At 42.9% G+C, this 18,942-nt stretch overlaps 1 non-coding gene and 1 pseudogene across 1 annotated transcript; one reads left to right on the forward strand and one right to left on the reverse strand.

The window, feature by feature from the left end:
- LOC117062844 overlaps window positions 1-18,942 on the forward strand; it is a 31,737-nt pseudogene that overhangs the window by 5,388 nt on the left and 7,407 nt on the right.
- LOC117063129 lies at window positions 15,727-15,789 on the reverse strand. Its single transcript, XR_004428746.1, has one exon. It is a non-coding gene; the product is annotated as a U7 small nuclear RNA (small nuclear RNA).

An 18,942-nucleotide genomic window follows, 5' to 3' on the forward strand; every position in this document is an offset into this window, starting at 1 on the left:
AAGAACTTATTTCTGTAATTTTGAGGTTTCTGCTGAGTAAACCTGAGTGAACTCATTTCAGATGCATTTGGAACATTTGCATAAAAGAAGATTTGATTTTGGCAACTCCAGGAACTGCCGGAAACAGGAAACAATGCTATAATTGGGGTAAACCACACCAACTCATTACTCCTCTTTGTTACTATCAGGCATCACATGTACATGTTTTGTTGATTTTAGTTATTGTTTGATAGTAGTTGTTTGATGTTTGTTGGTTTAAAGTCTGTTTTATCAGAGACTAGGTTTGCAACTGCTGCTTTTTTTTGTTTTCCATTTGCTTGGTAGATCTTCCTCCATCCCTTTATTTTGAGCCTATGTGTGTCTCTGCTTGTGAGATGGGTCTACTGAATACAGCACACTTACGGGTCTTGAGTCTATCCAATTTGCCAGTCTGTGTCTTTTAATTGGAGTATTTAGCCCATTTATATGTAAGGTTAATATTATTATGTGTGAATTTGATCCTGTCATTATGATGTTAGCTGGTTATTTTGCTCATTAGTTGATGTAGTTTCTTCCTAGTGTTGATGGTCTTTACAATTTGACGTGTTTTTTCAGTGGCTGGTACTGGTTTTTCCTTTCCATGTTTAGTGCTTCCTTCAGGAGCTCTTGTAAGACAGGCCTGGTGGTGACAAAATCTCTCAGCATTTGCTTGTCTGTAAAGGATTTTATTTCTTCTTCACTCATGAAGCTTAGTTTGGTTCGATATGAGATTCTGGGTTGAAAATTCTTTTCTTTAAGAATGTGGAATATTGGACCCCACTCTCTTCTTGCTTATAGAGTTTCTGCCGAGAGAGGCGCTGTTAGTCTGATGGGCTTCCCTTTGTGCGTGACCCAACCTTTCTTTCTGGCTGCCCTTAACATTTTTTCCTTCATTTCAGGTTTGGCGAATCTGACAATTATGTGTCTTGGAGTTGCTCTTCTCAAGGAGTATCTTTGTGGCATTCTCTGTATTTCCTGAATTTGAATGTTGGCCTGCCTTGCTAGGTTGGAGAACTTCTCCTGGATAACATCCTGGAGAGTGTTTTCCAACTTGGCTCTATTCTCCCTGTCACTTTCAGGTACACCAATCAGATGTAGATTTTATCTTTTCCCATAGTCCCACATTTCTTGGAGGCTTTATTCATTTCTTTTTACTCTTTATTCTCTAAACTTCTTTTCTAACTTCATTTAATTTATTTCATTTTCAGTCACTGATACCCTTTCTTCCACTTGAATGTATTGGATACTGAAGCTTGTGCATGTGTCACGTAGTTCTTGTGCCATGGTTTTCAACTCCATCAGGTTATTTAAGATCTTCACTGTACTGTTTGTTGTAGTTAGCCATTCATCTAACCTTTTTTCAAGGTTTTTAGCTTATTTGCGATGGATTCAAACATCCTCCTTTAGTTTGGAGAAGTTTGTTATTACTGATCGTCTGAAGCCTACTTCTGTCAGCTCGTCAAAGTCATTCTCTGTCCAGCTCTGTTCTGTTGCTAGTGAGGAGCTGCATTCCTCTGGAGGAGAAGAGGCACTCTAATTTTTAGAACTTTCAGCTTTTCTACTCTGGTTTCTCCCCATCTTTGTGATTTTATCTACTTTTGGTCTGTGGTGATGGTGACGTACAGATGGGGTTTTGGTGTGGATGTCCTTTCTGTTTGTTAGTTTTCCTTCTAATAGTCAGGCCCCTCAGCTGCAGGTCTGTTAGAGTTTGCTGGAGGTCCCAGCCCTATTTGCCTGGGTATCACCAGCGGAGGCTGCAGAACAGCAAATATTGCAGAAAGGCAAATGTTGCTGCCAGATCCTTTCTCTGGAAGCTTCATCTCAGTGGGGTACCCTGCTGTATGAGGTGTCATTCTGCCCCTAGTGGGGGATGTCTCCCAGTTAGGCTACTCAGGGGTCAGGGACCCACTTGAGGAGGCAGTCTCTTCGTTCTCAGATGTCAAACTCTGTGCTGGGAGAACCACTACTGTCTTCAAAGCTGTCAGACAGGGAAGTTTAAGTCTGCAGAAGTTTCTGCTGTCTTTTGTTCAGCTATGCCTTGCCCCTAGAGATGGAGTCTACAGAGGCAGGCAGGCCTCCTTGAGCTGTGGTGGGCTCCACCAAGTTCGAGCTTCTCGGCCGCTTTGTTTACCTACTCAAGCCCCAGCAATGACAGACAACCCTTCCCCAGCCTCGCTGCCACTTTACAGTTTGATCTCAGACTACTGTGCTAGCAGTAAGTGACGCTCCGTGGGTGTGGGACACTCTGAGCCAGGCATGGGATATAATCTCCTGGTGTGTCATTTGCTAAGACTGTTGGAAAAGTGCAGTATATAAGGGTGGGAGTGTACCGATTTTCCAGGTACTGTCTATTACGTCTTCCCTTGGCTAGGAAAGGGAATTCCCAGACCCCTTGCACTTCCCGGGTGAGGTGATGCCCCGCCCTGCTTTGGCTCACACTCTGTGGGCTGCACCCACTGTCCAACAAGCCCCAGGAGATTAACCTGGTACCTCATTTGGCAATGCAGAAAACACCCATCTTCTGCGTCGCTCATGCTGGGAGCTGTAAATGGGACCTGTTCCTATTTGGTCATCTTGGGAAAAAGGTCAATTCAGCAAGAACAGTTAACTATCCTAAATATATATGCACCCAATATGAGAGCAGCCAGATTCATAAAGCAAGTCCTTAGAAACTTACAAAGAGACTTAGACTCCCACGCAATGGTAATGGGAGACTTTAACACCTCACTATCAACATTAGATCAACAGGACAGAAAGTTAACAAGGATATCCAGGACTTGAACTCAGCTCTGCACCAAGTGGACCTAATAGACATCTACAGAACTCTCCACCCCAAATCAACACAATATACATTCTTCTCAGCACCACATTGCACTTACTCCAAAATTAACCACATAGCTGGAAGTAAAGCACTCCTCAGCAAATGTAAAAGAACAGAAATTATAACAAACTGTCTCTAAGACCACAGTGCAATCAAACTAGAACTCAGGATTATGAAACTCACTCAAAACCGCTCAACTACATGGAAACTGAACAACTTGCTCCTGAATGACTACTGGATAAATAATGAAATGAAGACAAAAATAAAGATGTTCTTTGAAACCAATGAGAACAAAGATACAACATATCAGAATCTCTGGGACACATTTAGAGCTGTGTGTAGAGGGAAATTTATAGCACTAAATGCCTACACGAAAAAGCAGGAAAGATCTAAAATTGACACCCTAACATCACAGTTAGAAGAACTAGAGAAGCAAGAGCAAACACTTTCAAAAGCTAGCAGAAGGCAAGAAATAACTAAGATAAGTTCAGAACTGAAAGAGATAGAGACACAAAAAACACTTAAAAAATCAATGAATCCAGGAGCTGGTTTTTTTGAAGAGATCAACAAAATTGATAGACTGCTAGCAAGACTAATAAAGAAGAAAAGAGAGAAGAATCAAATAGACACAATAAAAAATGATAAAGGGGATATCACCACCAATCCCACAGAAATGCAAACTACCATCAGAGAATACTATAAACACTTCTAGGCAAATAAACTAGAAAATCTAGAAGAAATGGATAAATTCCTGGACACATACACCCTCCCAAGACTAAACTAGGAAGAAGCTGAATTCCTGAATAGACCAATAATAGGCTCTGAAATTGAGGCAATAATTAATAGTCTACCAACCAAAAAAAGTCCAGGACCAGATGGATTCACAGCTGAATTCTACCAGAGGTACAAAGAGGAGATGGTACCATTCCTTCTGGAAATATTCCAATCAATAGAAAAAGGGGGAATCCTCCCTAACTCATATTATGAGGCCAGCATCATCCTGATACCAAAACCTGGCAGAGACACAACAAAAAAAAGAGAATTTTAGACCAATATCCCTGATGAACATCGATGCAAAATCCTCAATAAAATACTGGCACCACTAATCCAGCAGCACATCAAAAAACTTATCCACCATAATCAAGTTGGCTTCACCCCTGGGATGTGAGTCTGGTTCAACATACACAAATCAATAAATATGATCCATCATATAAACAGAAACAAAGAGAAAAACCACAGGATTATGTCAATAGATGCAGAAAAGGCCTTTGACAAAATTCAAAAGGACTTCATGCTAAAAACTCTCAATAAACTAGGTATCGATGGGACATATCTCAAAATAATAGCTATTTATGACAAACCCACAGCCAATATCATACGGAATGGGCAAAAACTGAAAGCATTCCCTTTGAAAACTGGCACAAGACAAGGATGCCCTGTCTAACCACTCCTATTCAACATAGTGTTAGAAGTTCTGGCCAGGGCAATCAGGCAGGAGAAAGAAATAAAGGGTATTCAATTAGCAAAAGAGGAAGCCAAATTGTCTCTGTTTGCACATGACATGATGATATATTTAGAAAACCCCATTGTCTCAACCCAAAATTTCCTTAAGCTGATAAGCAACTTCAGCAAAGTCTCAGGATACAAAATCAACCTGCAAAATTCACAAGCATTCCTATACACCAATAACAGACAAACAGAGAGCCAAATAATGAGTGAACTCCCATTCACAGTTGCTTTGAAGAGAATAAAATACCTAGGAATCCAACTTACAAGGGATGTGAAGGACCTCTTCAAGGAGAACTACAAAGCACTGCTCAACGAATAAAAAAGGACACAAAGAAATGGAAGAACATTCCATGCTCATGGATAGGAAGAATCAATATCGTGAAACCGGCCTTACTGCCCAAGGTAATTTATAGATTCAGTGCCATCCCCATCAAGCTACCAATGACTTTCTTCACAGAATTGGAAAAAACTACTTTAAAGTTCATATGGAACCAAAAAAGAGCCCACATTGCCAAGACAATCCCAAGCCAAAAGAACAAAGCTGGAGGCATCATGCTAGAGCCTGACTTCTAACTATACTACAAGGCTACAGTCACCAAAGCAGCATGGTACTGGTACCAAAACAGAGATATAGACCAATGGAACAGAACCGAGCCCTCAGAAATAATACCACACATCTACAACCATCTGATCTTTGACAAACCTGACAATAACAAGAAATGGGGAAAGGACTCCCTATTTAATAAATGGTGCTGGGAAAACTGGCTAGCCATATGTAGAAAGCTGAACCTGGATCCCTTCCTTACGCCTTACACAAAAATTAATTCAAGATGGATTAAAGACTTAAATGTTAGACCTAAAACCATAAAAACCCTGAAAGGAAAGCTAGGTAATACCATTCAGGACATAGGCATGAGCAAGGACTTCATGACTAAAACACCAAAAGCAATGGCAACAAAAGCCGAAATAGACAAATGGGATCTAATTAAACTAAAGAGCTTCTTCACAGCAAAAGAAACTACCATCAGTGTGAACAGGCAACCTACAGAATGGGAGAAAATTTTTTACAATCTACCCACATGACAAACGGCTAATATCCAGAATATACAAAGAACTTAAACAAATTTACAAGAAAAAAATCAAACAACCCCATCAAAAAGTGGGTGAAGGATATGAACAGACACGTCTCAAAAGAAGACATTTATGCAGCCAACAGACACATGAAAAAATGCTCATCATCACTGGCCATCGGAGAAATGCAAATCAAAACCACAATGAGATACCATCTTGCGCCAGTTAGAATAGCAATCATTAAAAAGTCAGGAAACCACAGGTGCTGGAGAGGATGTGGAGAAATACGAACACTTTTATGCTGTTGGTGGGACTATAAACTAGTTCAAGCATTGTGGAAGACAGTGTGGCGATTCCTCAAGGATCTAGAACTAGAAATACCATTTGACCCAGCCATCCTATTCCTGGGTATATACCCAAAGGATTATAAATCATGTTGCTATAAAGACACATGCACACATATGTTTATTGTGTCACTATTCACGATAGCAAGGACTTGGAACCAACACAAATGTCTGTCAATGATAGACTGGATTAAGAAAATGTGGCACATATACACCACAGAATACTATGCAGCCATAAAAAAGGATGAGTTAATGTTCTTTGTAGGGACATGGATGAAGCTGGAAACCATCATACTGAGCAAACTATCACAAGGACAGAGAACCAAACACCGCATGTTCTCACTCATAGGTGGAAATTGAACAATGAGAACACTTGAACACAGGTGGGGAACATCACACATCGGGGCCCGTCGTGCGATTTGGGGATAGGGGAGGGAAAGCATTAGGAGACATACCTAATGTAAATGATGAGTTAATGAGTGCAGCACACCAACATGGCACATGTATACATGTGTAAGAAACCTGCACGTTGTGCACATATGCCCTGGAACTTAAGTATAACAAAAAAATTAGATAAACTTGAATATGAATACATTGGCTTCATTGATCAAAGAGCTAACTCTTGGATAAAATAGCTATTTAATGAATATTCTTTAAAGAATAGCATTATACTCCAAGCAAGACTATCTTAGAAACAAAAATAATGTTGAATTCATCAACTGACTCCTAAAATGGTAATTTTCAATGAATATTGGAGAGATATCCAAATGTAGAAGCTTATTAGTATCCAATGCTTATAGTGGTTTTATTTTGTAGAAGTATGTCAAAATTAATAATTGATTATGTTTTTTATTGAGGTTAATATATTGTACTTTGTTGCCACAAGTGGATGAAAAAATGTTCGGAAGGCTAAACTAGAGAATACAAGAAACTGAAGCGAATTATTACACCACATGGGTGTGAGAAAAAATGAATATTATTTACTCAGATTCCGGAAACATATATCCAAGCTGATCAATTTAGGACACTTCCACTGAAGAGACATGACATGTACATTAAACTGAAATGTCACTGTAATTGTGTACCTTCTCAGTTATTTGGCAGGTTAAAGAGCATGATGAATGTTTGCAGTGTAATGGTCTAAATCATTCAGATATCTTGAATGAAAGACATGCGCGTACATGTACCACCTGCTTTGACATTGATTCCCAGGTGATTGAGTTTCTCCTCTGATTTTAGATCACATTTGTCTGCATCACTCTGCATATCCTTATTGATATTGACACTGTTCTATTTTAGTTTTAGATGTATGAAAAATAATATGTTGGAAATTGTTAGTGTATATTTCATGAAGCTTGTATTCCTGTTTTCTTCAGTGTGTTTCAGTCATGTTCCTGTCTTAAGACACAAAGTCTTTGTGTCTGTGAAGACTTTGGACATCTGCGAAGTTTCTTTTAAGGGAATTTTATCTTTATGGTGACAAACCCAGCATTAATATATTAATAATTTTTAGTTTAAATGCATATATATATATATATTTACCCCCTCCCAGGGACAGGGTCTCGCTCTGTTGTCCAGGCTGAAGTGTAGTTATGTGATTATAGCTCACTCCAGCCTTGAACTCCTGGGCTCCAGCAGGGACTACAGGTGTGCATTACCATGCCTAGCTAATTTTTTAAAAATTTTATATAGAGATGGTCTCTATGTTGCCCAGGCTGGTCTCAAACTGGCTCAAATGATCCTCCCACTTTGGCCTCTCAAAATGCTGGGATTACAGGCATGGTGGCATGTGCCTATGTCTCTGGCTAACTAAAAAAAAAAGTAAAAAATAAATGTAGGCTGGGCACAGTGACCCACACCTGTAATCCCAGCACTTTGGGTGGCTGAGGCGGGCGGATCACGAGGTCAGGAGTTCTCTACTAAAAATATAAAAATTAGCCAGGAGAATCGCTTGAACCCAGGAGGCAGAGGTTGCAGTGAACCGAGATTGCACCACTGCACTCCAGCCTGGGCAACAGAGCAAGACTCCTTCTAAAAAAATAATAATAATATAATAATAAATAAAAATGTAAAAAAAGAATTAATAAGCTGACTCAATTGGCAGTGCTGTTGACTATATGAGTAAGTGGAAGAGAGCTGAAATAAAGGAGACAATTATAAAAAGGAAAAAAGATAACTGAATTAATGTGAGCTGTGTTGATTATCCTGAATATTTGTCCTTTGCCCCCGTGTTCTTCTGTTGGTAGGGGAAAACAGTATTTATGTCACATGTAGGAAGCGTCTGCCTCGTTCCAAGAGAAAAGGAGAAGAAGCTCTTACGTGGTTTGGGCATTTGTGTTTTTAAGCACCAGCTTGCTATTGCTGGTGGAAACCTTGAACTTTTGTTGACTAATCTGTTTTGGCAGCATATTCCCACCCCTTTGCCACTGTGGTTCCTGCTCCTGGCTCACAGACTTTGATCAAGCTGTGTGTTGGCAAGGGCATATGGGGTTGGGGAGGGATTGGTTAAGTTGCTAGTACATGAGGCTCTGACAGGTGAAGAATTAATAAATCAATAAAGCTGCACGAAGGTAAAAGGGTGAAGGATCCTGTTCAACTTCACAATAAGCATTGCGTCCTGCTGTTCTACTCATCCCCTAACCCCCCTTTTTTTTTGAAACAGAGTCTCACTCTTGCCGCCCAGGTTGGAGTGCAATGGCGCAATCTTGGTTCACTGCAACCTCCGCCTCCCGGGTTCAAGTGATTCTCCTGCCTCAGCCTCCCAACTAGCTGGGATTACAGGCACCCACCACCATACCCAGCTACTTTTTTTTTTTGTATTTTTAGTAGAGACAGAGTTTCACCATGTTGGCCAGGCTGGTCTCGAACTCCTGACCTCAGGTGATCCACCCACCTCAGCCTCCCATAGTGCTCGATTACAGGCGTGAGCCACTGCATCCAGCCTTCTCTTCCCTTTGTGTTCAGCCACTTTGTCCCTCCTTTTTAGCTCTTATGCTGAAAGCGAGTTTTATTTTCTTGATCATCCAAGATCGAATGTTCTCTTAAAGCTGTCTTAGAAACTCCAAGGCTCAGTGTCTGCTACTCCGGAGTGGAGCGGGTGAGATGGAATTTCCTAGAGGTCCAGACATTTAGGACCCTGGACCCATCTCACCCGCTGCCTCTGGCCATTGCCGTGCTGGACCTGAGCCCACACCTGTGTTGATGATAGTGGCTTACCTTTGGGCCACATGCTGTCCTAGAAAGTAGAAGAATTACCCCATCCTCACAACAGCCCCATGAGGGGTTACAGATGATAAGCTAGTAAGAGGCAGAGATGAAGCATTCACATGTAGTTTGGCTCTCAAGTGTACTTTCAGTAACTATCCTCTACTGCTTCCCAGCCGCTTTCTCTTCCTTATTATCTATTAGTGTCTGGTAGCATTTCATTTAATCTGCAGGTATATTCTCCTTAAAATTTATTATGTGATGTCCTCAGCCAAGATTGTGAGGCAGAGAGGAGCTGTCCTAACCTACTTAACCACTGAGGCTGGAGAGGTCGTATTTTTGGTATTAAACTGGAGTCTCTCTATCCTTCACATTGTTGATGTCCACGGTAGCAAACGAAAAGTCAGTGACAGAAGATGCCGCTAGCAGTTTGAGCTAGAGAATGACAGCTCTGGTTTGGAGAAAAGGGCTAGGTGGTGGCTCTAGAAAGCCCATCCTTCTGCTTTTTTTCTCCCCCTTGTATTCTGCTTTCATTCATTCATCCATTCATCAAACATTTGTTGAGCACCTATTATGTGTCAAGCTCTGTGCTAGGCTCTGGAAAACCTGGCCCCATGTAGCTCACCATGGAGCAGAAGAAACAATGACTAGACTATGATAAGCACGGGTTGTCAGGGTCTCATAGAGCAGTGACCCCTCATCCGGACCCATGAGGTCAAAGAAGGCATCCAGGAGAGGATGGTGTCAGAGCTAACTGAAGAATGAGAAGGAGCTACACCAGCAGGGGTTGGAACTGATGGTGGCAGTGCCTGGAGTCTTGATTCCAGCAGAGGGAGAGCAGTCTGTGAAAAGGCACCGAGGGTGGGAGAGGGCAGAGCACATGGAGGAACTTCAGGTAGTTCTGGATGGCTCTGGGGCAAAGCTAGAGAGGTAAGAAGAATGTACAAATGTTCCTCGAGTTAAGGTGAACTTCCATCCCAATAAACCCACTTGAAAGCAAAAAATATAAGTCGAAAGTGCATTTAACGCTGGTCCGAGTAGAATGATGTTTACAACGAATTGATCACAACCAGTTACAGATGTTTCTGTTCCTTCTCCACCCCCACCGCTTCACCTGACTAGCCTTTAAAAAAACAAAAAATTTAAAAACAAAAAGAAAAGAAAGGAAAAATGCATTTAATATCCTGATAAATCCATCTAAAAGTCAAACACTTGTAAGTGGAACTGTCACGAGTTAGGAACCATATGTAGATCGTGACGTTATGTGGATACTGTGCTGTAGAGTATGGGTTTTATCTTAAGGACTATGGAGAATCCCTGAAGGGTTTTGAGCAGTGATGTCTGATCTTACTTTTCTTTTTTTTTTGAGGCAGAGCCCGCTGTGTCGCCCAGGCTGAAGTGCAGTGCCACGATCTCTGCTCACTGCAAGCTCTGCCTCCCAGGTTCACGCATTCTCCTGCCTCAGCCTCTGGAGTAGCTGGGACTACAGGCGCCCGCCACCATGCCCGGCTTATTTTTTATATTTTTAGTAGAGATGGGGTTTCACTGTGTTAGCCAGGATGGTCTTGATTTCCTGACCTTGTGATCTGCCCGCCTCGGCCTCCCAAAGTGCTAGAATTACAGGCGTGAGCCAGCACGCCTGGCCTGATCTTACTTTTCAAAAGCTCACTCTAGCAAACCTGTGAGGAGAGGATCAGAGGGTGTTAAGACCCAAGGCAGCCGGATGTGGTAGTGCATGCCTGTAGTCCCAGGTGCTCAGGAGGCTGAGGCAGGAGGATTGCTTGAGTCCAGGAGTTCTGGGCTCTAGTGTGCTGTGCTGATCAGGTGGCCCCACTAAGTTCAGCATCAATATGGGGACCACCCAGGAGTGGGGGACCACCAGGTGGCCTAAGGAAGGGTGAACTGGCCCAGGTCAGAAATGGAGCTGTGCTGATCAATAGTGGGATCATGCCTGTGAATAGTCACTGTACTCCAGCCTGGGCAACACAGTGAGACCCCATCTCTTAAAAAAAAAAATAGGCCCAAGGCAGGCAGACAAGGCTGGGGTCTGCAGTAGAGGCCCAGACATACCTAGATCTCAGAGGGTCTCCTTTTCTCCCACTATTGCAGTTGTGAGTACAGAGGTGGTCAGAGCCCAAGAAGAATGGGAAGCTGTGGACACCAGCTAGCCAGAGACAGGTAACTGTAGGAATGCTGCTATCTCCCCATAGCTTCTCTGCCAGCAAAGGCAACGTTCACCCATATGGCAAATGTTTCTGTGAGTCTGGGACTAGGAGACAGAATTCCTAAGAGTGCTCATTTTAACTATATAACATAGATTACAATATCTTTTTCAAATCCGAATATGATGACATCCTACCTATGGAGGAAACCAGAGTGAAGGCCATGGAGAAAGGGCTGCCATCCCTGTCCATCTTCCACCCAGCCGTGAGAGAAGACAGGGTTGACCTTGGTTAGGGCAGCTTCTACAGAGTGGTGAGGTTGGGCAGGAGGATGGAGACAGGGCCCCTGTGTGAGGCTGCTCAGGTTGTTTGCTGCACAAGGAAATCCCTGGGGATGGGAGCTGAAGCAATCTGCTGGAAGGCTCTGAAGGCTGAATCAAAGTTGTCTCCTGTTTCTTTCTAAGAGGTTTGGATGAAGCAATAGAACTAGGACCTATATCTAGCCTGAGCCTCTATGGAGCTCCTGGGCCAGTGAATAGTATCAGCCATCACCTATATTGCTAACTGATCCGTGAATTCCCTATTGGCTATCACAGAGGTGTGTGGTTGGGGGTTCCTATATAGTGTGTAAGAAGGGAAGAGTGGAAATTAGGAAAGGCCCCTAAACAAACTGGTTGCATGCTCTTATGTGGGTACCCACCCCAGGCAGTGACTTGCCCCCTCACAGATGAGAGAGTTTAGGGATCGCCTTGTGGGGCAGATCTGCCCCATACTCACTGCAGAGGTTGGCCTAGCACGACTGAATAGCCTAGTCCAAAAAGAGAGTCATCTTCGCAGATAATGCCAGCCTCTTGAAAGAAGATTGGTTGTAGCTGTAGGTGTCTGATGTTCAACTGAAAGTCAGTGCTTGGCTTGGAGGTGACAAGTAGGAGGACCTCAGTAAATGTTTGCTGACAGAATGACTCCTATAAATCCTGGCATGTCTTCCTTTTTGCCACAGGGAGCCAGGCTAACTCAGAGCAGCTTGGGCAGCTAATCTCCTTCAGTGAGGCCCTGCAGCACTTCCAGACTTTGGACCTTTCCTCCTTAAAGGTATGATGGTAGCAGGGTTTGGAGTCTCAAGCAAAGTGCCTTTTCCCTAGGAGCCAAGCTTCTGTCCCACCAGGATAGGGCATTGGGCAAGCAAATCTCCCCTAAGATCTTGGTGCCCAGGATCATGGGTGGCTTAGGACCCATGCTTCATTTGGGGCCTTGGTAGCTTTTGTGGGACTGTGCCCTTACAGCTCCTGTGGCCCTGTCATTCAGGGGCCTGTATAGCTGTTTCTCTACTCTTCCCTTTTAGGGATGGGGACATCTAGAATCAAGTACTAGGCAAGGCAAACTGTTGAGGGAGCTGAGTAATTCATGGACAGTGGAGGAAAACCTTCCATTCCCTCAAGGAACCAGAAGCTATTTAGGAATTTAAGAAAGATATAAGTTGGAAAAAGAAGAAATATTTGGGGGAATAAATGCTAGGGGTGGGTTAGGTGCTGGGCATAGTGGCTCACACCTGTTATACCAGCACTTTTGGAGGAGTTTGAGGTGAGGGGGTCACTTGAGCCCAGGAGTTCAAACCTACAGTAAGCTATGATCACACCTGGGCAACAGAGTAGGACCCTGTCTCTGTAAAAAATAAAAAAAAACTGGGGAGCTTTCTGGGACATATTGAGTAACAATACATTTAGATAAATGTGATTTCAGGTCTTCTACCTAAATCCTGGCTCAGGGGAGAGAGGCTAAAAAGATAGGAACCAAGTTGTTTTTAGGACCCAGAGAGCCAAAAGCTACCGAAATCAGAATGTTCTAAGGTTTGCAGTAGTGACCCTGGGCCATGAGAAGCCAACATGACCTCACTTGGGAAGTGCTGGTTGTGACCAAAAGATTCTAGCTGCCCTTCAGAGTCATCTAACTCCAGTGAGTCCCCACCTCCTGGGAAACCTGTCCTGGCATTTGTCTGACTGCCTGGGGGAGCTGGGCATGTGTAACCCCTGTGGGAGTTAGTGGAATAGCTAGTTCTGGAAAAGCCCAGAGGACTAAGTGCAAATAATGGCTGATAATACCTACCCTTGGGGATGTCTCTTTCACCTTGCAAAAAATCTGGGAGCTAGAAGAGCCTGGCTCTAGAGAAAACAGTTGTCTTGCAGCTTCTGCCTCCTTCCGCGGCCCAAAAACCAGCCAGCTAGCTGGGGGAATTACTTTCTGCAAGCGCTGCCTCTGGTTTGAGCCTGATGGGAAGTTGGTTAAGGGAGATGAAGCAGCACTCTGCTCATTGCCTGCAACTTCTTCCCCAGAAAAGAATCCAGCCAACTGTTCGAAGGACTGGGCTCGCTGCCCTTCGACACTACCTCTTCGGGCCTCCAAAGCTCCACCAGGGCCTTTGGGAAGAAAGGGACTTGGTCCTGACCATTGCTCAATGTGAGTGCAATGTGAGCCCACAGGGCAGTTGCTGCATCTGTGGTGAGTCAAGACCCTGTGTGCTGACGCTGTTGCTGAGGCTAAGCCAGGAATATTGGATGTACCATGGTTGGCGGGTGAGAGTGGGAGCTGAGAATTGGAAGTCTTGAGCACAGTCCGGATCTCACATTCTCTGAGAAGCACCCAGTTCTCCCATGAGGGGCAATCTGGCAGACAGTGTGGGTGTGTTTTGGGGCAGGTGGCCTGGATAGCCAAGACCCAGTGCATGGCCGAGTCCTCCAGACCATCTACAAGAAGCTGACCGGCTCCAAATTTGACTGTGCCCTTCACGGAGACCACTGGGAGGACCTGGGCTTTCAGGGTAAGAGGGAGGAGTAGCTCATCTTCTTTTTCATGCCTCTGATTCCAGGACTAGAGTGAGAGGCCAGGTTGTTCTCATCCAGCACTATGAGGGGGAAGATCTCAGGGGAGTATTCTGGGAGGAGGGTGTAGCAAATGCAAAAGACTTGAGGGGGCGCCTGCTTTCTCTGCTTGAAAAATAGCCAGAGTAGGTCTGGCATGGTGGGTCATTCCTGTAATCCCAGCACTTTGGGAGGCTGAGGTAAGTGGATCATGAGGTCAAGAGTTTGAGACCAGCCTGGCCAACATAGTGTAACCCATCTCTACTAAAAATAGAAAATTTAGCTAGGCATGGTGGTGTGCACCTGTAATCCCAGCTACTCAGGAGGCTGAGGCAGGAGAATTGCTTGAACCTGGGAGGCGGAGGTTGCAGTGAGCTGAGATTGCACCATGGTACTTCAGCCTGGGCGACAGAGCAAGACTCTGTCTCGGAAAAAAATAAAAAATAAAAATTAGCTAGGCATGGTGGCACGTGCCTGTAATGTCAGCTACTCAGGAGGCTGAGGCAGGAAAATCACTTGAACCAGGGAGGTGGAGGTTGCAGTGAATGGAGATTGCACCACTGCACTCCAGCCTAGGTGACAAAGGGAGACTGTCTCAGAAAAGAAAAATAGCGAGAGTGTGGCTGAGGTGGAGACGAAAGTGACAGAAGAAAAGTTCACTTGGTGGTCTTTTAGGCTGTTGTAAACATTTACTCTAAGTGATATGTAAAACCCTAGAGTGATGTGACTTAGAATCTGGCATTTTTGGGTTTTTTCCTCTCTAAAAAATATTTATGAAAATTTTATCATATATTATTTTACTTTCTGAGTGAAACAGAATCATTTCACCAGTTTTTAGGTTGTACTTTTTTTTTTTCAAAACCATATCAAATTGGCCGGGCATGGTGGCTCATGGCTCATGCCTGTAATCCCAGCACTTTGGGAGGCCAAGGCAGGTGAATCACCTGAGGTCAGGAGTTTAAGACCAGCCTGGCCAACATGACAAAACACCATTTCTACTAAAAATACAAAAATTAGCCGGGTGTGGTGGCACGTGCCTGTAGTCCTAGCTACTCAGGAGGCTGAGGCAGGAGAATCGCTGGAATCCAGGAAGAAGAGGTTGCAGTGAGCCGGGATCGCACCACTGTACTCAGCCTGGGTGACAGAGCGAGACTCCATCTCAAAAAAAATAAAAATAAAAATAAACAAAACCATATCAAATTATATTTGTATAGAATAGGGAAATATCTTAATTTTGAAAGGAAACTTTAAGGCAGGGCACAGTGGCTCACTCCTGTAATCCCAGCACATTGGGAGGCCGAGGCAGGCAGATGACTTGAGGTCGAGTTCGAGACCAGCCTGGCCAACATGGTGAAACCCTATCTCTACTAAAAATACATAAATTAGCCGGGCGTGGTGGCATGCACGTGTAATCCCAGCTACTCAGGAGGCTGAGGCAGGAGAATCGCTTGAACCTGGAAGGTGGAGATTGAACCCAAGATCACACCACTCACTGCACTCCAGCCTGGGTGACAGAACAAGACTCTGTCTCAAAAAAATTTTTTTAAATTAAAAAAAAACATAAAAGGAAACGTTATGTACTCCTAATTAACTGGTGGTCTGTTGGTGTGGCAACATGGTTACATCGCTGTTCCCTCTCTCATCTATCATGTAATCGTCTTAAATGTATCCTCTCTATATGTAGAGAATCACACCAGCAATGTTAAGATTTTTGTTTCAATCAACAAACATAATTTTTTTGAGGAGGAGTTCTCGTGAAGAACCAGAAAACCTGCTAGATAAATTATAAAAGAGCTGTGACACTGTAATAAACGTAATTTCTAAATCTCTGGAGAAAAAGGAAAATCTGGGCCAGGCATGGTGGTTCACGCCTGTAATCCCAGCACTTTGGGAGGCTGAGGTGGGAGGATCACGAGATCAGGAGTTCAAGACCACCCTGGCCAAAATAGTGAAATCCCGTCTCTACTAAAAATACAAAAATTAGCTGGGCATGGTGGTGTGTGCCTGTAGTCCCAGCTACTTGGGAGGCTGAGGCAGGAGAATCGCTTGAACCCAGGAGGTAGAGGTTGCAGTGAGACGAGATCTCTCGCCACTGCACTCCAGCTTGGGCAACAGAGTGAGACTTTGTCTCAAAAAAAAAAAAGAAAAGAAAAAGAAAAATGTTGTGTTTACTCTTTCCATTGTTTGTTCTTCCTTCCTAATATTCCAAAGTTCCCTGTTTTATTTTTTTTCTATTTCAAGGACTTCCTTTAGTTATTCTCTTAGGATAGGTCTGCTGGCTATAAATTGTCTTTGTTTTTTTTTTTTTGTTTTTTTTTGAGACGGAGTCTCGCGCTGTCACCCAGGCTGGAGTGCTGTGGCCGGATCTCAGCTCACTGCAAGCTCCGCCTCCCGGGTTCACGCCATTCTCCTGCCTCAGCCTCCCGAGTAGCTGGGACTACAGGCGCCGCCACCTCGCCCGGCTAGTTTTTTGTAGTTTTTAGTAGAGACGGGGTTTCACCGTGTTAGTCAGGATGGTCTCGATCTCCTGACCTCGTGATCCGCCCGTCTCGGCCTCCCAAAGTGCTAGGATTACAGGCTTGAGCCACCACGCCCGGCCAAATTGTCTTTGTTTTCCTTCATCTGAGAATGTCTCAATTTCCTCTTCACTTCTGAATTCTGTGGATATAAAATTCCAGGTTGACACTTCTTTTTATATTCAGCACTTGAAAATTTGCTGCTTCCTTCTGGCCTGCGTAGTTTCTGATGAGAAATCCACTGTCATTTGAATGATCTCTCCCTCGTAAGTAAGGAGTTCATGGTCTCTTTCTGCTTTCAAAATCTTTTCTGTGCCAGGCATGGTGGCTTACACTTGTAATCCCAGCACTTTGGGAGGCCGAGACAGCATAGTAAACAGAGACCATGAAAAGTAAAAGAATCACCCACTCCAGCTTCTTCATTTTATGGTTGAGGTAAGGAGATCCAGGGAGGTGAGGTGATTTTTTTTTTAAAGGGTGCACAGCTGGGTGGTTATAAAGCACAGCTTAGAGCCTAGATCTCTAGTTAGTGCTTTTTCTTCTCATTTATTTATTTTCTCATCATTTATTTAATAAGGGTAAGTAATGCTTGATTTACTTTATAGGATTCTTGAGTTGATCAAATGAAATAATAGATGTGAAATCTCATTCAGTTGGGTAGAACTTAAAAAAAGAAAGCAAGAGGAAGGAAACACAATTGTAGGGACAGACAGAGGAGAAAGAAAAGAATGAAGCATTGCATGTGTTTATGAAAGGGATAGTAACAAGTACCACCAGTGGCCATACTTAAAAAAAAAATAGCCACTTATTCCTTGCAAGATCTGTCCATGGCTCAGGTTTTCTTGCTGATCCCTCCCTCTCTTCCATTCTTCCCATTCTCTTTTTTCTTAGTTTCTTTTCCCCTCCCTCCCTTCCTTTCTTTGTTAAATTGAGTAATCATGCTTTTAATGATTAAAGAGAAAAGTATAATATATCTTGCAAGGATTATGTGACTTTCTGTCCTTGGTATTTATATTTACTGATAATATTTATTAATGTGTATTAACAACCTTTGTTATTGTTAAAGGGCAATAATCTGATGGCTTTGGCAGAAGCAACAATTGCTCTTGCAGAAATGTTAGAATTGAAAGCAGATCCCAATGGTCCAGTGGAAGGAACAGTAATAGAGTCTTTCACAGACAAAGGAAGAGGGTAGGACTCTTAAACTGCTTGCCTTTTTAATTTGTTCTGTGGTTTTTGACAAGAACACAAGAATGCAGTTATTATCAGTAGACCATAGCAACTATCCATATACATCTGGTAGTCATATTTAGATGACATAAGTCGTTCAATTTGTTTTATTGTTTTCCCCCACTGACTCGACTGAATTGGTAAAGTCTTACAGATAACATAAATTAGAATGAAATACTAATAGTTGCATTTTAGGGTTTGTAAATTCTTTATACCTTACCCATTAATATAATACGCAGAAAGATCTTTGAAGTGGTGTGCTTGAATTTTCCTCCGTATCAGCAAGAGAGGTTTTCTCATTGCTTTACACTCTCTAACAACTGTGAGTAATCCCTTAGCTGGTGGAGACTGGGATAGAAAGTGGTTTAAGATTCTGTCAGAACACTTTGCTCCCTGTTTCTTCTCTTAGCATAACCTTGTAAGAAATTTTTTTTTAAAATTGTGGTAAGAAACACCTAACATCCCATTTATTATGTTAACCATATTTAAATATACATTCCGTATTGTTGTCTATTCACATTGTTGTGCAACAGATCTGTTGAACTATTTTATCTTGTAAAACTGAAAGTCTATACCTTTTAAAATTACCTTAGTCCTTCTCCCGAGCCCTTGGCAACCACCTTTCTGTTTTCTGGTTTTTTTTATGTATTTATTTTTGAGACAGACTTTTGCTCTTGTTGCCCAGGCTGGAGTGAAGTGGCCATGATCTCAGCTCACTGCAACCTCCGCTCCCTGGGTTCAAGCGATTCTCCTGCCTCAGCCTCCCAAGTAGCTGGGATTTACAGGCACCCACCACCATGCCTGGCTAATTTTTGTATTTTTGGTAGAGACAGGGTTTTCGCCATGTTGACCAGGCCAGTCTCGAACTCCTGACCTCGGGTGATTCACCCACCTCGGCCTCCCAAAGTGCTGGGATTACAGGCGTGAGCCACTACGCCTGGCACTGTTTTCTGTTTTTATTTTGTGACTACTTTAGATACTTCATATGAGTGGAATCATACAGTATGTGTCCATTTGTAACTGGCTTATTTCATTTTGTATAATGTTCTAGAGTTTCATTCATGTTGTAGCCTATGCAAAGATTTCCTTTTTTAAAAAATTTAATATTATTTATTTTTTAATTTTTCTTTTTTTTTTTTTTTTTTTTCTAACTTTTTTTTTTTTTTTTTATTATACTTTAAGTTCTAGGGTACATGTGCATGACGTTTATAT

This window comes from Trachypithecus francoisi, unplaced genomic scaffold (assembly GCF_009764315.1).
Source record: "Trachypithecus francoisi isolate TF-2019V2 unplaced genomic scaffold, Tfra_2.0 Lachesis_group17, whole genome shotgun sequence".
Taxonomy (NCBI): Eukaryota; Metazoa; Chordata; class Mammalia; order Primates; family Cercopithecidae; genus Trachypithecus; species Trachypithecus francoisi.